The sequence below is a fragment of the Colossoma macropomum genome, unplaced genomic scaffold (assembly GCF_904425465.1).
Source record: "Colossoma macropomum unplaced genomic scaffold, Colossoma_macropomum, whole genome shotgun sequence".
Lineage (NCBI taxonomy): Eukaryota > Metazoa > Chordata > Actinopteri > Characiformes > Serrasalmidae > Colossoma > Colossoma macropomum.
In genome coordinates, this window is record NW_023495215.1 from 42,369 (window position 1) to 51,396 (window position 9,028).

The window sequence follows — 9,028 nt, forward strand, 5'->3', positions numbered from 1 at the left end:
ACTCTGAAGTTTGTGTGTTGGCAGCAGGAAAAGTAAAGAAAATAACACAACTTGATCTGTTTAAACGCTCAATGGCTCTCTTTTGTCTTCTATATGTTATTAACCATTGTAAAAACCCTAGACAGGGTGTAACAGTCATAAACATAATGCTTATGAGCTGTTTTGCTTTATGTAAATCTGAAATCAGGTTTGGCATCATGTACCATGTGATGCCAAAGAGAACAATAAGTAGCTACAGCGTCATAATAATGATAAGTTTATTTGTAGTGGCATATACAGTGGCACCTCAAAGTGCTGGGTGATAAGACAGTAATAGATACTATGAGTATTCATTGAAAATCATATAAAGCATAACTCATCATATTAAAATGATAAACACCAAAGAGACATAGAATTTTAATTGAGCACTAGTTAAACAGATTCATTTTCCAATGTTCTTTAAACGTGAGTGCTGAGCTTGACTGTCTAATCAAAGGTGGAATTCATGTTCACAGTTTATAAGCATAATAACAGAAAGAAAAGACAAAGTGTCTCCATGTTGCTGTATTATATAGATATATATATGTATAATATAGACCAATACACAGTGGCGGTACTGATGTCTGAAGTGGTTTTACTTCCTCAAGCGGTGACAGAACAAAACCCTAAGCATATAAAAACATAAAGAAACAAAGTACAGTGTCCTGGAAAGGCAAACACAATTCCACAGGGAAAACAGACAAACTTACAGAGAGCATAGCAGGAATCTTACAAATGCTCCAGCACACAGGAGACTGCATGACTAAACAGAGTTCCTAGGATTCTGGTGACTTACAAAGCCAGTGAGATGAGACTCAGCTGAACCACATTAGCTGATGAGCCCAGGGTTCAAAGGAAGGTGTGGATGTTTCCCTCATAGTGCTAATGCTTTGGCACCACCTGCTGGACAGGTGTGATAGTACATGTTGTGGGAATTACAACCATTTTTATAAATAGCCACCAAACAAAGTAACATTACATGGACAAACTAACGATTATAAATTTAATTAAATTGTCATATTGCAAATCCTTTGCTGTCTGGAAGCCACAGACATCTCCAAATACTGGGTGATGCTCCACCAGGTCTTCACTGCAGTCTTCTGTTCCTGCTAGATTTTTGGGTGTTCTCCCTCTGGTTTTGCCTTCAGTAAGCAAAATGCATGTTCAATTGGTTTAAGGTCAGGTGAGTGACTTGCTATTGGCAGAACATTTTCTTTGCCTTAAAGTCTTGGCTTATTTTGTGGTGTTCTGTGTCCATACTTTAGAAGCATTTGGCTGAATCTGCACCCACACACTTCTGAATTCATTGTGCTGCTTTTGTTAGCAGTTACTTTATCAATAAAAAGATGCAGTGAAGATAAAAAATGGACTTTGTTCCATTGGCAGCCATACATGCTCGTGCAATAACACCACCTCCACCTCCAGTACATTGCAAATGATATCATTACTAGCATTTCTTAAGTATACCTTTAACCAATATCCATTATATCATACATTCATGGTTTTCTAAAGCTTAAGTTCAGTCATTACGCAAAGCAATTTAACATGTCACATTTATCAACTTTACGCTTTTTTTACGCTGCCTGTTTTCTACATATTGCATTAAATATTTAAATCATTACTCTTGATGAACTAATGAGATTATTTATATAATGTCGGATAATTAGAATTATAATTTGTAAGCATGAAAACTAATGTAATCAACAATAATAATACTTAGATATTTTGAAATCTGAATACTTTATTGAATGGAACATTGCTCTACATACTGCATGCATTGAAGTATTTTGCAATATATAAAACAAAGAATGACCATAATATTAAAACATTGAGTGTCTGACTTTGTGAGATTCACTTTATAATAAAATGCTTTCATTTTACATTAACACATGGTTAACATCTTAACACCTGAACACCAATATAAACAGGGTAAATAAATGTAAGTGAATAACATTTTCTTTTCAAGAATGAATCATTTCCTACTTGTACAGTTTACATGATGTCTTGGTTAATTTACCATCAATTAGCACAACACTATGTTTTTCAGTGTAATTACAGTATAATTACTATATTATAGATGCAATTTTCTCTTCTCTATATTACCTATATTTACGAAGAAAACAAGAAGCTTATGTGGAATTTACAATCTGCTCAAATGACAGGCCTGTATCTGCATTACATTAAGGATTTTAAAATGATTATTATTTCTTTTCTATCTCTGTTTTAAGGAAAGTCTTTCTTAGAACTTATGTCATGAATGATTATGCAAAATATGGAGGAGGGTGAACAAAATGACATGGTGAATGCAGTCATTCATTTCATCACCACAATATAGACAATGTGACAACAAACGTACCAATTCTTACCTTACTTCCTGTGCCATGTACAGTATTCCAGTTCCAAAGTTCCAGTACACTTACCTTCTTGTTCATCTGTGGAAAAGTGCCAGGTTTTTAAGAGTCTACAGGAAGTTTCCTTGAAGTAAATCTATATTATGGTCTAGTTAATATTAACTTCAATGCAACGCCATGTGGATTGTGAAAATGATTGGTGGTTGAAAGTGCAAAGATTAAATTAAAAATTGTTAATACTAAACTTCAATGTAACTATAAAAAGGAAACTGAGACAGTCTGGAGCAGGAAGGAAGGTGGAAAATTAATATCAACAATGACAAACATAAGGTAAATTAAAACTTACATTCTGCTCTATTTCCTGTCACTTTTCTGTCTAATCTAGACCTTGCAATCTTTTTAGGCAAAAGCCTTACCCTTAACTAAACTGGACTGTTATCAATTGATTTTCATTTTTTTTTCTTCCCAACACCAGAGACAAACCTAGTAACAGGCTGCACACTAAGAAAATTAGGTACTTAAGAGAGTACAAAGGCTTGACACTGGGGCTGCACCCTGTTGAGGTACAATACAGTACTTTTCAGTGCAGGTTCTTTTTTGTACCCATGTTTTTTTGTAATTTTAGCATGAATTCAAAGATCATTAATAAAAATAATTCATATTAACATGGCAATGTTTATAAAGTTCAAATAGAAAAAAAACTGCTCACCTCCACTAGAAATAACTTCAGAATAAATTAAAGAATCTTTGTAATAATATGTCAGATTTTGGCTTATTGGCAAAGAAGCTTTATGGCGCCAAAACAGCTGCCTCTGATTGGATTAGCTGATGGAGACAAAATTCACGTCATCAGATTCACTTCCTTAGCTGGAATTTGATTCAGCTGGCAAACAAGTTCACTTTGACCCTTGTCGTTTAGTAAATAAAAAACTTGAAATGGAAAACAGCAGGTACAGAACAATCACTCTCTGTTTAAAATGCTTCTCTTTTTCTTGTTTTGATCAACTAATGAGAAACTGTCAGTTATTCTCTGTGACAATGCATAGAAAACCTTTTACTGCCGTGTTGGCGCGCTGTTTGAATTGGTTTGTTACATAACAGAGCTCCTGTACTTCAGTCAGTAAACTAGGACTAACCTGAAGGGTAAAAATATGTTAGGGCAGGTCTAGGCAGAAATGTGTTTACAATCTAGTTTATGTAAAAGTTAACATTTGTAGCTATTTACCTCATAGAAATGGCTATAAAGTAATGATCAGAACATGGACTGGTCGATCTGAAACAGTCTAGAAAGAGCTTTTCATACATACATGCTGTATATCTTTTCTTTTTGTGTTCTTTACCTTCCTTTTTCATTTTTCATTTGTTGGTATTTGTACATAATCAAATGTAAAACAATAATTCTACAGCTACAGCATTTCTGTTCTGATGGACCCTGATCATTTTAAAGTCAGGGTACTTGATGCAACATTGATGTAATCTGTGAATGGGTAGCATGAAGCTGTGTGTAACTTATCACATGATCACCTCAGACTTACAAAGATTTTCTGTGATTAACAGCTCTTCTCTTTATACATGGTGGCACCAATATAGACCATTCAACACTGAAGGTTTGTACTTTCATGCCCAATAAAAACTTTACTGCATGGTTATAGTTACAATTTTTATAATACCAAATATCTTCATATTATAGTTGATTCCAATATTGCATTTGAAAAGACAATGCAAAAGTTCAAACATGTTCTTACGTTGAAAGAGAAATGAATATTGTTCAATATTTTTAGCTCTCTGTTGTAATTTTTTATAAAATCTCACTCTAATTCAGATTCAGAGCCACTAGCATTGCTGAAGCTGAGAAATCGAGGTGTCTACATAAAAGCTGGTGGTCATTTTAGATCTAAACAGTTTACCAACACGTGTGTCCTGGACTCATTCCTTGCTGCTTTTCACGTTTGTTATATTAAATATTCAAATGTGAAATATCTCTTAGAGGTAGACCCCTCACTCAGAAAAGTTATGGCTTTTTTGGATACAGAAAATTATGATGATGCTAAAGCTCTCTGGATAAGCCTGCTAATACAGTTTCCTAAAAATAAAATAATTGACTGTAAAAGTTGTGTGCAAGACCATTTTCCAGTGTTTGCTAAACTGATATGTGCTGAAGTTGATCATCATCAAGAAACCCCGAATGACGATGCCGTATATGAAACAACGCTGAGGTAAGCAATGAATATAAAAAATAACGACAACAGAGCTTCTCACCAGAGGCCTGGCAGGTCACGTCTGTAAAAGGTCTTTATATTTAAACTCTCAAAATCTGAAGCATTATTTGACATCATTTGGAAAAAAGGTAACGAGATGTGTATGCATGCATTTTGAACACAGCCTAATAAAAGCCATTATCATGTTTATGATGCATTGTTCCAGATGTCAAGCCACTGTCTATACAGTTTTAAGTCAGCTGGCAGTTTGTAGTGAAATGTCCTCTGGCTCTCATTGTGATATCAGCCTTTCCCATCCACATATTCATCATTAGCTGTGTTTTCATTATGCATAAAAGGACGAGCAAGTCTGCTCCAGTTTAGCTTTGTCTGATTCTAAAACTATCTAAAGCACTATTTGATATCATTCGTAGGAATTAAATGAAAGTTTTTTTCTTGACATGACCTGCCAGGTCCAAGGTTTATTGGTGTGCTATGACTGAGCGGAACTGCTAAAAGAGAAAATAATACTTTCTCACTTTCACATAATCTCATATTTGTCTTGTCAGTAAATTTCGAGCGTTTGGGGATGTGAAGGCTTTAGGCCATGTGGATGATCCTGCTCTCATTCTGGTGCATCGAGATGTTCACTTAAACTTTCCTAAACCACCCCTGTTTGTTGAAGATGGCAACCAAAGGCAACTCCACAAATTCACCAAAAATAATAACTAAACAGTAAAAATAGCCTGAAGTGCATTGCTTTACCTCTGTGATCATCCTGTGTCGTCTTCTGTCTTTTAGGATCTTTAAGCTTCAGTTTCTGCTGCTGGGTCAACGAACTCACATGTTCAAGTGTTTTAACCTCTCAAAGAACAGGTGGATTCTCTATGACAATGAGCCGACTTCTGGGTTATCAACTTTTCGGTCTTTCGACCTTGAGGAGGAGCTTGGCTGTTATGTCATCTGCCTCGCTGGCTATGTTAATACAACACAAGCTAGTGAACATAAATATGGTATGAGTTTCTATGCTTTTATAAATGGCCCTCCAGTTTGAAGTTTTCATTGATCGACTAACTTTTCCTTTTCCTTTGTTTCCCTCTGTAGGCATTCCTGAGACTGGAACAGGAGCACAGCCTTTCTCCATTGAACTAGACAACTTATGCCACTCTCTAGTTGCACTCAAGCTTTAGTCCAATTTTTAAATAGTAATCTTTTCTGTAATGATGTTTTTGAAATTAAACACTCAAATTGAAATGAAAGTGCCGAGCGTCTGCATTAATTCAAAGGTATGAGCACCTCTGTTCATGCATTTATTACTTCAAGGCTAGATTACTGTAATGCCCTGCTGGCTGGATGTTTGAGCAAAAGCCATAACAAGCTTCAGCTAGTCCAGAATGCTGCAGCCAGAGTTCTTACTAGAACCAGAAAATTTGACCATATCAGCCCAGTTCTATCAATCTACGCTAGTTACCAATTTCGCATTGATTATAAAATTGTCTTACTGACTTATAAAGCCCTAAACGGACTCGCCCCTCAGTACCTGAGTGAACTTCTCTCTCACTATGAACCATCACACCTACTTAGATCACAAGGTGCTGGCTTACTATTAGTACCTAGAATTAATAAATTTACATTAGGGGGCAGAGCCTTCTCATACAAAGCCCCCCGGCTTTGGAATAGTCTTCCTGTTAATGTTCGAGACACAGCCTCAGTCTTTAAGTCTAGGCTAAAAACTTACTTGTATAGTCAAGCCTTTGGTAATTAGTTTTCCCTGTCAGTTCTATACCTGCCAGAGTCTCTGCTGCTCTGCTAACACTATAATCTGTGATCAGTCACCCATTACAGAACTGACACCCATTACAGAACTGACTCTGTGTGTTTTTCCTTTCTTTCCTTTGCCGAATTGAACAGCTGCCCATTCTGTGCGCCTGATGCTGCTGCCTCTTCTGCCACTGCTGCCTTCTGGACCGGCTTGACCACCATTGAGCTTCATACTGTACAACGCTGTGCAAACCTCACCCTCACATTCTGACCCCACTGATGCTGATGCTGCTGCCGCTGCTGCTGCTGCATAAACGAAACTAATCAAATTAATCATTTGCTCCACCTGTTTTCCCCGTTTTTGTACTAACAATGTTTACTATCCGGTGTCGACCAGAGGAGGATGGGTTCCCCTTCTGAGTCTTGGTTCCTCTCAAGGTTTCTTCCTGTTTCTCTTAGGGAGTTTTTCCTTGCCACTGTCGCCACTGGCTTGCTCATGGGGGTTTGGACCCGGATTTCTTTTTGTAAAGCTGCTTTGTGACAACACCTGATGTAAAAAGTGCTATATAAATAAACTTTGCTTGCTCTGGTTACCAATGTACAAATTACATAGTTGTCAGTCCCCCTTTTTTTGGTCACCAAAAAGTTTTTGACAATTGACAATAATTGATTGGTTTTATTGTACTAGAGGACTAGAGTTGATGTGGGATGTTCCTCTTAACATAAGGACTAAGAAATTGTCAATGTCAGGAAAGGAAGTCTTTAAGAAGATGGAAAATCATAGACATAATCACAGCATATTTATAAATTAATCGATTGGTGCAGTGATAAAAAGCAGTAATGGAGCTTAACAATGGTAGTCTGGTAGATCAAGGCATAACCTAGCACCCCCATCCTGACCAGAAATTACACCAATAAAGATATGAGCATGTACAGCTGCAGAGCTGAATCACTTGTAAAGAAATGTGATGATGTGACTGCAGAGAGAACAATGATTTCTGAAGTGAACAGAAACATCTTAGCAGCTCAGATCCAGTTCACATCCAGTTCAAGTGTTATTAACCTCTTTGACTGGTGCTTAATCTTGCAGCAAGACAAAGACCCTGAACTTACTACTACAGCAACTATGCTAAAGCAGTACATGGAGTTGACCAGCAAAGTTGGGCACTCATTCTAAATTTTATTGCCCACCAAAGATACAGAGAATATGAGACTCTTAACAACTGTGAAAGACCTGGTAGACCACCAAAACCATCCCCATTAGCCCTTAGGACCCTAGGATAATTTGGGATAAAAATATCACAATTGCATTTATAAAGTATTACATGAGACAGTCACACATGCCATATGTTGTTATTTTCAGGAGACCCTGGGCTACTCAAACCAATTTAAAATACTGAATAAATGGCAAATCAAATGATATTTACAGGTACTTGCTAATGACTAATTAATTACATATTTATAGATTAGTTAACTGTTTGGTAAACATTAGCTATTACTTTTTTACTGAGTAATTACTAATTCAGTATGCTGTAACCTGATAGTTTAGTTGGTGACAAATTTATTAATTAAATACACCTTAATTGTGTACTAACTGCTTCATGGTAAATGCTGCGTCAGCCATGTTAGCATTTCTAGGTGATGCATACTTCTTTGATCAGCTGCATGATGATGGTGGTGTTTGGAGGATGGGGCCATGATGCCTACTTTCCCCTGGAAATACATGCCACATCTGTTAATATTGTCAAGTAATTCATGGGTTTGAATAAGACTGCATGAATAAACAACTTATTTGTTTCTAAATGAAGAGCTCACTTCTTGTATTTTAACAGAGAATTCTGTATTTTGGCATCTCACACTGCACATCCACCTACTGATGCATCCTATGCAAACAAGTGGGCTCTTATTTGTTGAAATTCAGCTGAATCACAAATCTAAAGGGCCATTTTTGGAAAATGAAGATAAGCACACCCTACAATGCTTACACTGGAAAAGAGTTAGAGTAGGTTTGTTGTCATTAGTTACATTTTTTATCATGATGATTTATGTCATGGCTTTTCAGCTCCACTGCCCTGAACAGTTTCAGGTTGTCCCCAGTCTGATCCAACTTATCAGCAAATTATGTGTCACATCCTGCTATTGTCCATTCTGTCCACCAGAGGTCCTCATCATGACTAACTGTGATGAAGGTTATACTTAAGCACTCACAATTACAGAAACTTTCCCCTTCTTTAGTCTCTTTTTAAATTCCTCTCCATTCCCCCTCCAGTTTGTGAAATATTGCTAAAATTGTCATTGGACCGTCATGCCTGGTTCTGAACTGCCTTTCTGATTACAGACCTTTTGCATGTTTCACATGTCTTTGAGTTTTGGACTGTATTTCTTGTAGAACTGTGATGGTAAGGTTTTTTCTTACTGTGGTGAAGAAGCAGTCTTGGCAGTTTACGCTCAAGGTCAAAATTAACCAGTTCTGTGGTGATTGGATGCATGATTGGCCTAATGTTAAACTTAATGTTAACTTAGCGAGCAGGTTACAGAACCAAATGGTGCAATCACCACAGTAAAGGCCTGATTCTCACTAACTGCTGGTCTGCGGACACAAGTTTACAAGATAAAAACCTAATGTCTGAGAGAGTAAAAGTAGAGTGAGTGATAAAAAGCCAAAATCAAACCTGTTCTGTGGTGCCATCATGTTGTACC

At 36.8% G+C, this 9,028-nt stretch overlaps 1 long non-coding RNA gene across 1 annotated transcript; it reads right to left on the reverse strand.

The window, feature by feature from the left end:
• Positions 1-261: 261 nt before the first annotated feature.
• On the reverse strand, positions 262-5,426 carry LOC118801188. The gene is made up of 3 exons (XR_005006481.1): positions 5,333-5,426; positions 2,385-2,450; positions 262-1,160 (listed from the first exon to the last, which is right to left on the reverse strand). It is a non-coding gene; the product is annotated as an uncharacterized LOC118801188 (long non-coding RNA).
• Between the last annotated feature and the right edge of the window lie 3,602 nt (positions 5,427-9,028).